General features: G+C 41.4%; 1 pseudogene across 1 annotated transcript; it reads right to left on the reverse strand.

The window, feature by feature from the left end:
• Positions 1-8,772: 8,772 nt before the first annotated feature.
• On the reverse strand, positions 8,773-11,835 carry LOC113225089 (annotated as a pseudogene). The gene is made up of 3 exons (XR_003309713.1): positions 11,621-11,835; positions 10,795-10,826; positions 8,773-10,674 (listed from the first exon to the last, which is right to left on the reverse strand). The product of XR_003309713.1 is annotated as an uncharacterized LOC113225089 (transcript).
• Positions 11,836-15,978: the final 4,143 nt, after the last annotated feature.

Here is a 15,978-nt window from a genome sequence, read left to right on the forward strand (position 1 = left end):
GCAGCCATTAGAAACTTTTTCTTGAGGAAGCCCAGACATTGGACTTACTATCAAAGACTTTAGAACAAGTTTTAAAAACATGTTTAAACAACTAAACAAAAACATGTTTAAAGAATTTTAAAAAGCATGACAATGATGTCTTACCAAATACAGCATATAAATAAAGAGATAGAAAGTTATATATAAAAAAGGGAACAAAATAAAATTCTGGGTTGAAAGTGCTACTGAAATAAAAAATTATTAACCAGAGGGGCTTAACAGCCAATTTGAGCAGGCAGAAAAAAGATTCAGTAAGTTGAATATGGGTCAATTGAGATTATACAATCCAGGGAACAGAAAGTCAAAAGAACGAAGAAAAATGAACACAGCCTCAGAGAGAATACCAATATGCATATAATAAGAATCCCAGAAGAAGAGGAGATAAAGGGACAGAAAGAATATTTGAAGAAATAATTGCCATAAACTTCCCAAATTTGATGAAGAACATTAATTTACATGCTCAAGAAGTTCAGTGAACTTCAGGTGGTATAAAAACAAAGAAATCTATACCTAGATACATCAGAGTCAAACTATCAAAAGCCAATGACAAAAAGAGAATCTTGAAAGCTACAAAAGAAAAATAACTCAGCATATACACTCTAGTTTCAAACACTTCAATAAGATTAACAGCTGACTTCTTATCAAAACCATTCAGGCAAGAAGGCAATGGGATAACATATTAAAAGTATTGTAAGAAAATGACTGTCAACCAAGAATTCTATATTTAGCAAGGGTATCTTTGAAAAAAGAATGAAGAAATGCCTGAATAAATGAAAAATGAGAGAATCCACCATGAGTAGATCTTACCTACAAGAAATACTAAAAGGAGTACCTCAGGCTGAAATGAAAGGACACTAGATGGTAACTTCATCCACACAAAGAAATAAAGAGCACTGCAAGGTAATTACATAAATAAAATGACAGTGTAATGTATTTTTATTTGTAATTCTTATGGATTTAAAAATAGCTACATAGATGAGTAATTGTAAAACTGGGTTGTTGGGCTTATAATGTATAAAGATGTAATTTGTATGATAATATTTACACAAAGGAAGGGGGCATTGAAGCAATCTTTTAATATATTGTTGAATCTTTAATATACTGAAGCAATCTTTTAATATATTGTTGAAAATAAGTTGGACTGATATGGATTAGATTGTTTTAAGGTTATAATCCCCAGGGCAAGAATAAGAAAATAACTAAAAATATTTGGTAAAACAAATAAAAGAGGCCAGGCGCAGTGGCTCAAGCCTGTAATCCCAGCACTTTGGGAGGCCGAGACGGGCGGATCACGAGGTCAGGAGATCGAGACCATCCTGGCTAACACGGTGAAACCCCGTCTCTACTAAAAAATACAAAAATCTAGCCAGGCGAGGTGGCGGGCACCTGTGGTCCCAGCTACTCGGGAGGCTGAGGCAGGAGAATGGCGTAAACCTGGGAGGCAGAGCGTGCAGTGAGCTGAGATCCAGCCACTGCACTCCAGCCCGGGCGACAGAGCGAGACTCCGTCTCAAAAAAAAAAAAAAAACAAATAAAAGAATTAAGACGATATACTAGAAAATATCAATTGAATTCAAAAGACGGCAGTAATAAAGGAATAGAAGAACAAAAAAGATGTAGGGCATATAAAAATAGCAAAATGGAAGGTGTAGAGTCTATCTTTTCAGTAAATCATATTAAATGTAAATAAACATACTAATCAAAATGCAGAGGTTGTCAAAATTGATTTTTAAAAACTGAATCAACTATGTGTTATCTATAAGAGACATATTTTACACTCAAAGATACAAATAGGTTGAAAGTAATAGGATGGAAAAAGATAAACCATGAAAGTAGTAACCAAAGGGGAGCTAGAGTGTCTGGCTATACTAACAGTAGACCAAATAGACTCTAAGGCAAAAATTATTACAAAAGACAAGGAAAAACATTTTATAATTGTAAAGGTTTCAATCTATTAAGAATGCATGGCAATTAAGAATATATATGCACTTAATAGCAGAGATCCAAATACATGAGGCAAAAACTGAAGTGAGAAACAGAAAATTCGACAACTGTAGTTGGAGATATTATTACTGCACTTTCAACAATGGCTAGAACTACTAGGCAGAAGATCAACAAGGACATAGAAGATATGAAAAAAACAGTAAACCAACTAGAGCTAGTAGTTACCCATAGAACACTCCACCACCACCAACAGAATAGACATTCTTTATATGTGTATATGGAATGTTCTCAAGAATAAATCTTGTCATGAGAAGAATAGTGGCCCCCAAAGATATCCATGCCCTAATCCCTGGAATCACATTATATTACATGACAAAAGGGGCTTTGCAGGTATGATTAAGGGTATAAACCTTGAGATGCAGAGATTACCCTGGATTGTCTGGGTGGGCCCAATCAAAATACATGAGTTCTTAAAGGTGGAGACACTTTCCTGGTCATGGTAGGGAGATGAAATGGAAGAAGGAGGAGACAATTGAGGTGTGAGAAAGGTTTAAGTGACTACTAAACTGATGGACTTGATCCACCATTGCTGCCTTTGAAGATGGAGGAAGGGGACTATTAATAAGGGAATGTGGGTAGCTTCTAGAAGCTGGGAACAGTTCAGCTGACAGCCAGCAAGGAAGTGGGAATCTCAGTCCTACAACTTGCAGGAACTGAATTCTACCAACAACTTGAAAGAACAAGGGAACTCTCCGAGAATTTCTACAAGGGAATATAACCACACAGATTCCTATTTTTAGCCCAGTAAGACATGTCAGACTTCTGATCTTCAAAACCACAATATAATAAATTTGTGTTAGGTACAAATTTGTGGTAATTTGTTATGGCAGCAATAGAAAACACATACGTGTATATTCAGCCATAAAACAAAACTCAGTAAATTTAAAATAATTGAAATCATATAGAATATGTTCTCTAACAACAGTGGACTGAAATTCAAAACCAAAAACAGAAAGAAATTTCGGACATCCACAAATATGTAGACATTAAATGACACACTCCAAAATAATCAATTTTGAAAATTGAAAATTACAATGAAGAAATCACAATGAAAATTAGAAAATTATTTGAAATGAATGAAAATAAAATAACAACATATCAAAGTATATGGGATGCAGCTAAAGCAATACTTAGGGAGACTTTTATAGCTGTAAATGCCTACATTAAAAAGAAGAAAGATCTCGATAACCCAAACTTCCACATTAAGAAAGTAGAAAAGGAAGCTCAAACTAAGTCCAAAGCAAGCAGAAATAAGAAAATAATAACGGTTGTAGTTGAAATAAATAAAATAGGGAATAGAAAAAACACTAAGGGAAAAAACAACAGTAATTGCTTCACTGAAAAGAACAATAAAATTAGTAAACCTTTAGCTTGACTGACAGGAAAAAAGTTATGTGTCCTATTTCATTCCCTATACATTAAATCATTAAATTATTAATGTATAGGGAATTAAATTATTAAATTATTAATGTTTAGAGAATGAAATATGGCACACCACTACTACCTCATAGAAATAAAAGGATTATAAAGGAATACTATGAACAATTGTAAGACATCAAAATTTTAACTTAGGTGAAATGGAAAAATTCCTAGAAAGACAGGAACTACCAAAACTGACTCAAGAACAAATAGAAAATTTGAATAATAAGTAAGTCCCTTAGTAAGTAAAGGGATTAAATTAATAATTAAGAATCTCACCATACACAAAAAACTCAGTACCAAATGGTTTCGCTGATTAGTTTTCCCAAACATTTAAAAAAGATTATTGTCAATTCTTCACAATCTTTTCCAAAAATAGAAGAAACAAACTTCAACTGATTCTATGATGTCCTTATTATTATCATGATACCAAAACAAAAGACATTCTAAGAGAACAGAGCAGTATCTTTCACGAATATTAATACAAAAATTATCAACAAAATACTAGCACACTAAACCCAGAAACATATAAAATGATTACGTATCACAATCAAGCAAAATTTATTTCAGGAATGCAAAGTTGGTTTAACATAATAAAACAAATCTAATTAATATACCACATTAATAAAATGAAGGACAAAATTCACCTAATCTCAATAGATGCAGAAAAAGCATTTGACAAAATCAATATCCTTTCATGATAAAACACTCATAAAACTAGAAATAAGAGGAGAATTTGTGAAATCTAATAAAGAGCATCTATGAAAAACCACAACTGACATCGTCCCAAAGGGTGAAAGAGTGGATACTTTCCTTCTAAGACCAGGAAGAAGGAAAGGAAGTCCATGCTCACCACTTCTATTCACCATTTTATTAGAGCTCTGAGCTAGGGCAATTATGCAAATAAGTAAGTACATAAATTTTAAAAATAGCATCCAAATTGAAAAGAAAGATGTAAACTATATTTACAGATGATATAATCTAAGAAATTCACAAAATAACTATTACAACTAATAAATGAGTTCAACAAGATTGCAGATACAAGAACAATATGAAAAACAATTATATTTCTACACACTAGCAATGAATAATCTGAATATAAGATTAAGAACACAATTCCATTTACAATGGCATCAGACAAAATAAAAGGCTTCTAAATAAATTTAACAAATAAGCCTAAGACTTGTACGTACTGAAAACAATAAAACACCACTGAAGGAAATTAAGGAAGACCTAAATAAATGAAAAAACATCCTATGTTCACGGAATGGGAAGACTTAATATTGTTAAGATGTCAACGTTTCCCAAATTGGTCTACAGATTCAATGCAATCTTGATTGAAAGATTGTGTGCCTTTTTCTCAGAAATTCATATGGAGATGCAAGAGACCCAGAATAGTCAACATGATCTTGAAAGAGAGAGGACTACACTTCCTGATTTAAAAACTTACTACAGGTTGGGTGCAGTGGCTCACACCTGTAATCCCAGCACTTTGGGAGGCTGAGTTGGGAGGATTGCTTGAACCCGGGAGTTTGAGATCAACCTGGGCAACATAATGAGGCCCCATCTCTAAAAAAAATAAAAAAAGATTAGCTGGGTATGGTGGTGTGTGCCTGCAGTCCCAACAACTTGGGAGGCCAAGGTGGGAGGATCACTTAATCCCAAGAGGTCCATGATGCAGTGACCTATGATCAAGCCACTGCACTCCAGCCTGGGCAACAGAACAAGACCCTATCTCAGAAACAAAATGAAACAAAACAAACCCCCCAAACCCCAAAGAAAACCAAACTCACTACCAACGTCTAGTAATCAAGATAGCCCAATACTAGAAATGTAATAGAATAGAAAATCCAATATTAAACCTTCACATTTATGGTTAACTGATTTTTGACAAAGGTGCCAAGACAATTCAAGAGGATTAAAAAAAAGGCATTAACAAATGATGCTGGGACAACTGGATTTCCACATGTAAAGGAATGAAACTGGACACTTACCTTACATCATGTACAAAACTTGACTCAAAATGGATCAAAGTTCTAAATGTAAGAGCTAACACTATAAAACCATAGAGGTAAATGTTTATGACCTTGGATTGGTAAAAGGATTCTTAGATATAACACCAAAAGCAGAAGTGACCAAACAAAAAAAAATAAGCAGGACATTATCAAAATTGACAGCTTTTGTGCTTCAAAGGACACCATCAAGAAAGTCAAAAAGCAGTCCACAAAATGGGAGGAAATATTTGCAAATCATATATATATGATAATCACATATATATCATATGATATATATGTGATATATATCATATATATAATTTGATAAGCGACTTGTATCCAGAATATATGAAGAACTCTAACAACTCAGCAATAAAAGACAATAAACTAATTAAAACATGGGCAAATAATTTGAATAAATATTTCTCCAAAGAAGGTATACTCATGATCAAAAAGCACATGCAAAGATGCTTGACATTATTAGTCATTAGGAAAGTACAAATAGAACCACAATAAGATACAACTACACACCCATTAGTATGGCTTTCATAGAAAAAGACAGGAAATAAGAAGTGTTGGTGAAGACGCAGGGAAATTGAAAACCCCATTCATTGCTGGTGTGAACATAAAATGGTGCTGTCACTTTGGAAAACAGTTTGGTAGTTCCTCAAAAAGTTGAGTGTAGTATTATCATATGACCAAGGAATTCCACTCCTAGATACATACCCAAGAGAACTGAAAACATATATCCACACAATATCTTGTACAAGTGTATTCAAAGCAGCATTATTCATAATACCCTAAAAGCAGAAATAATCCAAATGTCTGTCAACTAATGAATGGATAAACAATTGTGGTATTCCTTTCCAGTGGTAGGAGAGAGAATTGATTAGGGAAACGTGGCAGATTCACTAAACTCCACTAAATGACGGACCTGAGCCAACAGTTCACAGGAAAACAACACAAAAGGCCTTTAAATATATAAAAAGCATCATTTTAAAAACTTGACTTGTCATCACGGGAAGTCAAACTGAAACACTGAATTACTATACTTTGTCCACCAGATGAGTGAGGATCAAATTTTGAAGATGTACTGTCTTAGTAAGAGGTTTAGGAAATTGGTATTTTCCTTCTGTACTGATGAGAATGCTATTTTTGGGGCATCTTGACAAAAATCTATCTTAAGTACAATTCCACATACTCTTTGATCTAAACACAATATTTTAGGAGTCTATTGTATGGTGATACAAAGTAATATAAGAATGTTTATTGTAATAATTTCCAATAACAAGTTACTAAAACCAGCCTAAACAACCAAAAACAGACTAAATGAGTAGAGATTGGTTAAATAAATTATGGTACATTCACAGTGAAATTTTACACTGCTATTAAAAAGTATTAATTTTTCCCAAAGATATATTAAATACATATAATTTCAAATTGAAAGAAGACTAGCATTAGACAAAAGCTAGAGAAGGAGGGAAAGTACATACATTTTTGCATATATCTAGAGAATTTCTAGAAGCATATACAGGAAACTTAATAACTGTGAGAGAGTTTGGAGAGGACTTTGGCTGGGGGTTCTGGAGTGGTGCAGAGATTTATTTTCACCATTTACTCTTTTGTACTTCTTGATTTTCTAGAAGCACATGCAAGAGGAATTTCTAGAAGCATATACAAGAAACTTAACAACTGTGAGAGCGTTTGGAGAGGACTTTGGTTGGGGTCTCTAGAGTGGTGCAGAGATTTATTTTCACCATTTACTCTTTTGTAGTACTTGATTTTTATCAAGTGCATGCATTACTTTTTTGCCTTTTAGGTTTTTATTTTAGGTATGTTTAGACTTTTAAATTTTCAAATAATCATAGATTGACAAGAATTTGTGAAGGGGTCCCAATATCCTTCACCCAGTTTCCCCAATGTTTTACGTTCTATAGAACAATATCAAAACAAGGAAACTGACATTACACCATGTGCATTCTTCTATTACATTGTATCACATGTGTAGATTCCCATAACCACCAAGACACAAAACCATCCCATCACCCCAAGATCTCTCCTGCTACCTCTTTGTAGTCACTCTTCCCCACCACCCCCTCTAACGCCTGCCAACCACTAATCTATTTTCCATGTTTATAATTTTGCCCCTGGAAGAATGTTATACAAGTGAAATCGTATAGTATGTGACTTTTTGAGATTGCTTTTTTTTTCACTTGGCCTAATGCTCTTGAGATTCCTCCATTTAGTTATTTGCATCAATAATTTGTTTCTTTTTATTGCTGAATATTGGCATAGATGTGTCACTTAGTCTAAGCATTCACTTAGTGAGGGATATTTTGGTTCTTTTCTAGTTTCTGGCTATGATAGGAAGACACAGGAGAAAATCATCTGGACCTAGGAGATGAGGATACACAGGCATGGCACCCAAGTACGATTCATTAAAGAAAGAATTGATAAATTGGACTTCATCAAAATTAAAAACTTTGCCTCTGCAAAATATTCTGTTAAGATGATGAAAGGACAAGCTACAGAGGGGAGAAAATATTTCAAATCGCGTATCTGACAAAGGACTCACATTTACAATGCATAATGAGCTCTCAAAACTCAACAGTAAAAAAATAATCTAATAAGAAATTGGGCAATAGACATGAAGAGACATTTCATCGCTGAGGAAAGTAAGCATGTGGAAATATATTTAACATCATTAGCTTTTGGGGAAATGCAAATTGAGATCATGAGAAATCACTACACACTTATTTGAGCGGCTGAAATAAAAACGTAGTGATAAAACCAAATGCTAGCAAGGATGCAGAGAAACCAAATTTCTCACCCCTTGCTTGTGGGAATATAACATGATACACACAGCCACTCCCAAAAATAGATCGGCAGTTTCTCAAAAAACATGTACTTATCATATTAGTCAACAATCACGCTGGGCGCGGTGGCTCAAGCCTGTAATCCCAGCACTTTGGGAGGCCGAGATGGGCGGATCACGAGGTTGGGAGATCAAGACCATCCTGGCTAACATGGTGAAACCCCGTCTCTACTAAAAAGTACAAAAAACTAGCTGGGCGAGGTGGCAGGCACCTGTAGTCCCAGCTACTCGGGAGGCTGAGGCAGGAGAATGGCGTGAACCCAGGAGGCAGAGCTTGCAGTGAGCTGAGGGCCACTGCACTCCAGCCTGGGCCACAGAGCAAGACTCCATCTCAAAAAAAAAAAAAAAAAAAAAATCACATTCCTGGGCAATTATAATTTAAGTTTGCACAAAAATCTACACACAAATGTTCATAACTGCTGTATTCATAGTGTTTTTATTGGCAAGTAATTTACATACAATGAAATGTAAAATCTTAAATTTTACAATTCAATGTGTGTTGTCAAATGCCTGCATTCCTGTCCCTCCCCCACTGTAAGATTTAGAACATTCTAGCACCCCCAAAAAGTTCTTTCATGCCCCCTTCAGCTAACCTCTGCCATGCCACTCCATCCACAAACCCCAACGCAACTATTTTTATTAAAAAAAAAAAATGGCAAAAATCGCAATTACTTTTGCATCAACTTAATAGTAGTCTGATTTTTAAACCACAGATTTGTTTTCATATAAATGGAATCATACAATGTATATTCTTTCATACCTGACGTCTTTCATTCAGGAACGTGATTCAGAGCTTCTGCCGTGTAGTAGGTGGCATCAATAGTTCATTTTCTTTTTATTGTCTGCTAACATTCCATTGTATGGATTCAATCTAGTCTGTTTATTCGTTCTCCTGTGAATGAATATTTGGGTTATTTCTAGTTTTTGTCTTTTATGAATAAAGCTTCTATTTTCATTGTTTTATAAATCTATTTGTTAGATATGAGTTTCACTTCTTTATCCTTGGATAAAAACCTAAGGATGGACTCGCTGGATTATATAATAGGGTATTTGTTTAAATTTACAAGAAACGACCAAACCATTTTCAAAAGTGTTTGCATTGTTTTCCTTACTCGCCAGAAATATATGAGGTGGGCTTGTTTGAAGTTTGTGGATGTGTATGCGTTTCTCGTGTGTGTACTGGCATTTGTCTACGTTCCTTTGTGAATAGTTTACCCAGCCTTTTTTAAAAAGAATGAACATTTTGTTGAGTTATAGGAATTATTAATACTTCAGAATCAGGAATCAAGTCACTTGTTATGTTTTATGCATATTTTCTCCTAGTCTTTGACTTGCCTATTGATTTGTTTCTTACTGAAGTTTTTTTTTTCTCACGGATTAAGTCCAAAGTGTGTCTTTTTGGTCCAGCCAGGTGGCCCCGGCGGGTCGCTACTCAGGGACCCACGTGGGCCAGGGCGGTGCAACAGTGACCCACAGGGGCCAGTGCAGTGAAGTGGCTTTGAAATCTGATTGGAGAAACAGACTGCTCAGCTGTAAGAACACACAGCGCTCCAGAAAATTGGTGTTCAACAGAACGCGTCACTCCGGCTTCCGCTGCTGCGGCGGAGAGTCAGGTTCTCGCGCAAGGCCCCACACGTCCGCCCCCGCGCGCCCGCTTCTCTGTCCGGAGAAAGCCTTTCTGCGGGCGGAAGCCGCTACGAGAGGGCGCTGCAGGAGCGGGTTTCCAGGCACGCCTGGCGCCACTAGGCGGCACTGCGCCCGGACTGCCGGTTGGAGGCGACACGGGCTCTGGGGCAGGGACCGCTTTTAAGAGCTTGCTGGTCACGAGGGGAGGCATGCGGGCGCGACCTTGTCCAAGATCTGTCTGCAAGGGACCCTTCCCAGCCTATGTGAACACAGCCCGGGGAAAGGGGCCGTCCGGGGAGTAAAGGCAGCAAAGGCAGCCCGGGAAGAGGAGGAGGGGCTGAAACCAAAGGCATCCTGCGTACCCAGTTGTTCCCAGGGGACAAGTCCCCCGGTTAGCTGGGCACAGGGAGGCATGGGGAACGGCAGCGACTGCGTTGGGATGGGGCGGCTGCCCCCAGGTTGGGGCGGTGACCCGTGTTCCACCAGGCCAGGCACAGGGCTGAGATGGCTGACTCCTGTTTCACAAGTGAAGACCTGGTCACCCCAGCGGCAAGGCATTCCGGAGTGGGAGAATTCCTGAGTCCTGGGAAGGAAGCTTTGGTTACAGGGCTGTGGCCCTGAGCAGGAACTGGCTGGCCCAGCAGGGTGGGCCGAGCACTTAAGTCAAGGCTGAGCGCCAGGCACCAGGGACTCGGGTCTGAGAGACCTGATGTACATCCTGCAACAGAGCAGATCACAGAGATGCGCCCGCATGAATCCCCAGGCTGAGCCCAGAATTCCCTGGAAGATGCCGAGGAACACAGGTAGTCACCACGCTAGGACATCACACAGGGCCCACCTTGGCCAAATACCACAAGGGATCTTGGACACCTGCATGGGGCCATGGAAGTGCCTGCAAACTCACACTCAGGCCTAGTGCTCACCGAGGTATTGCAGATATTTGTGGTCTCAGAGTAGGAGCTTGGGGAATCAGTGTCTGCTCTTCACTGCAGGAACAGAGATGCAGTGACCTAGGACACATCACAAATATTTAAAACGACGTCCTTGGTCAAGGACAGAGGTAGCCAAGGCCAGCCTTCTCCCAGGAAAGTACCCCAGGACCCCAAAGCGCAGGGCTGTTAGGGGGAGGGAATTGGTCTGTGTGTCTCCCTAGAGTGTTCCAACACTTTGGCGCTGGGCTCCCTGTCGCAGACTCACCTTCCATACTTAAGCCAGAGGCTTATGAAAGCCAGGCTAAGATCCTCCCCTGCCTATCCCTGTAAAGCCTCCCCACGGTCCCTGGAAATCCTTTGAGCTTCTTAGCCCCACAGCATGAGCCTGCTCTGACTCAAGCCCTGACCTGCTCTTTCTCTTCTGTCTCTCCCTCCTCTGTTGATATGGACACACGATTCCTTTGGCATGTCGGGTACAGACCAGACCCCCTGCTGTTGTTAGCATTCCTCCCTCTCCCTGGAATGTTCTTTCCTATCTGTCTACCTGATAAGCACTGAGTCGTCCTGCAAAACTCTGCACAGCTTTCACCTTCCCTGTGGAGCCTCCCCTGGCCAGCCCCACCCTGTTGCAGGCAGAATGCTTGGCGGTGTAACAATGTGGGTTGCTGACCACAAATCCATTCCCTCTTTATTCCTTGCCAAGGGAATGCTGATTTTGAGGTCTGTTTTCACTTATTGGAATAGTCCTGAATAAAATCTGGTTTTACTACTTTATCGTCTAGCTCTGGTTTTTCTTTGCCGTAGGTATTCCCTGCTTGTAGCCTTGCCATAGCTCTATCATTGCTGCTGATGATAGTTGTCAACCCTCGGGAAGGTGACCCTAAACAAGCCAAGTCCAACACGCTAGCTCTACCCCCTGAGAGCATGAGACCAACACGAGTGGGCATGTGCCCGGTTCTGGCCTTGCCCTCATGGACTGCGGGTCAGGGGTGGGAAGCTCTTACAGAGCAGCTCTAGCGGCCACAGGGGCCATCATGCTGGCCATGCCATGGCAGTGTCAGAACCCCAAACAACACCTGGGGTGAAGGGGCTGCCGAAAGAGTTGAGCAACCCCACTTTGTCCTGTTAGATCTGTCTGGGAAGTATTTTTATTAGGGTTGGCTGGGTAAGCTTTCTTCCACAGGGAGCCTAAGGGGGCCCAGAGAGTCTTCTTAGAACTGGAGGCCATCAAGGATTGGCTCAGGCTCACTGACTAGTAGGCTCTCCTGTTCCCAAAGTCCATACTCTTGTTTGTTGTTATTCAAAAATATTTGTTGAATGCCTGCTATCTACTAGGCCCTGAATGTTTAGAAACAAATAAAGTTCCTGCCTTCAAGGGGCTTACAGTTTTTCTGAGAGGACACGTAAAGAGATAAAATGTCGTTAGGGTGTAGTTCTGTGTAATTGAGAGTGTTCTTAGGTGCTAACAAGAGCATCTACTCTGTAGTTTAAGCAGAAAACAAATGTATGAAAGGCTATTGGAGAGCTCACATATTTCTGTGCGGCACGAACACTGTGTCTCAAATCATGCTGCAGGGCAAACTTGGGGCTCAGTATGCTGGACCATGTTGTGCCTTCTCTCCCAGCCAGTGCTGCAATGGAGGGAAAGGAATTCAGCTCCTAGGAAATGCAAAACATTGATCTGTGGATAGAGAAGGAGTATATGTAGATATCATCTCTTGGAGGGAATTAAAAAGCAACGATGATAGAGCTATGGCAAGGCTACAAGCAGGGAATACCTTACGGCAAAGAAAAACCAGAGCTAGACGATAAAGTAGCAAAACCAGATTTTATTCAGGACTATTGCAATAAGTGAAAACAGACCTCAGTATACAGTCAGGCTCATTCTAAAAACAGCATGAGAAGTTGAGAGTTGGAGCCATGGAGCAGGTAGGAGTTGAAAGATGGAAAATTACCAAGAGGAAACGTCAGGGGTGAGGGTGATGCTGGCTAAACTGACCTAACAGGATACCTGCTGAAGAAAGGCCAGGGTGACCAGACATCACCTGGGAAGGTGGAGGATGAGGACCCTGATCAGATATTGGGAGTGGTCAGATAGGAACAAGGGGGATTCTTGCTGAATTGACTTCGTGGGGTTGTTGCTCAAACTGGATTTTATAAGAAAGTGCACAGATGAGCCCAGCAGATTCAGGAGCCTGACTCTAGTTTGCTCAAGCAAAGAATCTTTGTCACTACTCCCTTATTTTTCCCCTATGCTGAAATTAAACTAGGCAGACTCCAAATTATCTTTAAAAACATAGGTGTGTTTTTAAAACATTCCAAAGAGCAATTGCAAAAGCACCTGTGGAATGTGTCTGCTTTATCAGAAGTGCCCAAAAGGTTACTCCAGCAAAAATGATTAGCAGGTGCTGTGGATGCTGCTGGTGTCCTGGCCAGGTCCCCTTTGCTTCCTTCCCCAGGTGCCATGGGGGTCACCTGGTGGGAGTCAGCACAGGGGGCTGTGACCCCCTACACCCATGCCGCTCCAGCTTTGACACCAGGCAGAGAGAGCTTCCCCTCTAATCTGAGCAGACCTCCTGCTTCCAGGCCTGTCCCAGCTTTCTCTGCTGGCAGGGAGGCAGTGGGGGGTGATGCCCATTCTGCCCCACTAGGGGAGATGAATCAACTTTATGGCTCTGCTTAAGCAGATCCCCTTGCTGGGTACGTACTTGGATGTGACCAAATTTCCTTGGCTGCAGCTCTTCTCAAGGCTCCTGTTTGGCCACGTGAGGGCTGTTTTGGGGTGGGCTGCAAAAGAACCCATCGAACCAGTGGTCAGGAGGGCTTGCAGGGCAGAGAGATCCTCTAAGTCTGTTCCTTCCTTTTCTCTTTTCTTTTCTTTCTTTCTTTCTCTCTCTCTCTCTTTCTTTCTTTCTCTTTTTCTTTCTTTCTCTCTCTTTTTTCTGTCTCTTTCTTTCTTTCTTTCTCTCTCTCTCTTTCTTTCTGTCTCTCCTTTCCTTTCCTTCCCTCCTTCCCTCCCTCCCTCCCTCCCTCCCTCCCTCCCTCCCCCCCTCCTTCCTTCCTTCCTTCCTTCCTTCCTTCCTTCCTTCCTTCCTTCCTTCCTTCCTTCCTTCCTTCTTCTCTCTCTCCCTCTTTCTTTCTCTCTCTTTCTTTTTCTTTTTTTTGACAGAGTCTCACTCTGTCACCCAGGCTGGAGTGCAGTGGTGCAATTTCCGCTCACTGCAAGCTCTGCCTCCCGGGTTCATGCCTTTCTCCTGCCTTAGCCTCCCCAGCAGCTAGGACTACAGGCGCTGCCACCATGCCCGGCTATTTTTTTTTTTTTTTTTTGTATTTTTTAGCAGAGAGGGGGTTTCACTGTGTTAACCAGGATGGTCTCAATCTTCTGACCTTGTCATCTGCCCGCCTCGGCCTCCCAAAGTGCTGGGATTATAGACTGAAGCACCGTGCCTGGCCCCTCTAAATCCTTTCTAAAGGGCTTTGGCAGAAAGCAGCTGGGCAGTGGCTCAGCACTGAAAGCAAGTTGGCACACAGAGCAGGACTTGAACTGAAAGAAAAGGAAAAAGAATCCTCACCCAGGGCTGGGATCCAAGAGACACACACTGATACAGCTACTAAAAGGTTGTTAAACTCCCAAAGGGCCCCCGCCTTGCTGTGTTATGGTCTGACTGTGTGTTGTTGAAGCCTTTACCCCCAGTTTGATGGTGTTTGGACATGAGCCTTTGGAAGGTAATTAGGGTTAGATGAGGTTAGGAGGGTGGGGCCCTCATGATGGTATAGTGATCTTATGAAAAGAGCGCGCGAGAGAGAGAGAACTCTTCCCCCCGTGACCATGTGTAAGCACAGAGGAAAGGTCATGGAAGGACCTGTCAAAAAGGCAGCCTTCTGCAAGCCAGGAAGAGACCTTCCCCGGGAACTAAATTGATCTTAGACTTTCCAGTCTGCAGAACTGTGCGAAATAAGAGTCTGTTTTTAAGCCACCTATTTATGGTATTTTGTATGTCAGTCTGAAAAGACTAAGACATGTTGGTGAATAGCTGCTGCACCCCAAACACCCAGGAGCCTCCCCTGGGGCCCCATAGACTCCCTGCCATCCAGCGCTAAGGGTTGAGGCCTGGCCCTGCAGGGGCCACTATTCAAGCTCTGCTCCACCCCTGCAGACAACAGCCATTCAGGTGAGTGGGTTGTGCCGCAGCAGTTGTTAAATATTCTGAGCCCCACTTGTGGTGGATTTAAAAACGGTCCCCAGATTCATTGAAACTCTTCTCATTGACAGATGGGGTCTGTGTCCCCTTTCCTTGAAGCTGGGGTGGCTTGTGATGTCTTCAGCTGATAGGGCACCGGGGAAGTGATACCATGTGACTCCTTGTCCATTGGGAGACTGTGGAGCCCCACCCCTTGCTACCCTGAGGCCACCTTGCTGGAGAAGCTACATGTAGGATCTCAGGGGACTACAGTTGAGCGTGGCCTTTCAACCATCTCACCAGGGGCCCAACATGTGAGTGAAGAGGTATCCAGATGATTGCAACCCTCTGCCTTAGAGTCACCCCAAACTTCAGGTCTTCCCAACTGAGACTGAGTCCCCTTACTTGTTGGGGCAGAGACAAGCACCTTGCGGTGCCCTCCAGAATTCCTGACCCACAGCATCTGTGAACGTTATACATGAGGATTTTACACCACTGGCTCTGGGGTGGTGTGAAAGGCGGCAGTTGTAACTGGGAGCCCACCCTGTATAGAAAGGTGAGGAAACAGGCTGAGAGAGTAAGTGACTCAGTCACTGATACAGTTTGGATGTCCCCTCCAAATTTCATGTTGAAATGTGATCCCCAGTGTTGGAGGTGGGGCCTGGTGGGAGGTGTTTAGGTCAGGGGGTGGATCCCTCATGGCCTGGTGCTGTGCTCACCAGCTTGAGCTCTGACAGGATCTGGTTGTTTAAAAGTGTGTGGCACCTCCCCCCACCTCTCTTGCTCCCACTCTCACTACGTGATGTTGGCTCCCCCTTCACCTTCCGTCATGACTGTAAGGTCCCTTCAGAGGCCTCCTCAGAAGCTGAGCAGATGCTGGCACCATGCTTCCTATATGGCCTGTAGGAC

The sequence above is a fragment of the Piliocolobus tephrosceles genome, chromosome 9 (assembly GCF_002776525.5).
Source record: "Piliocolobus tephrosceles isolate RC106 chromosome 9, ASM277652v3, whole genome shotgun sequence".
Taxonomy (NCBI): domain Eukaryota; kingdom Metazoa; phylum Chordata; class Mammalia; order Primates; family Cercopithecidae; genus Piliocolobus; species Piliocolobus tephrosceles.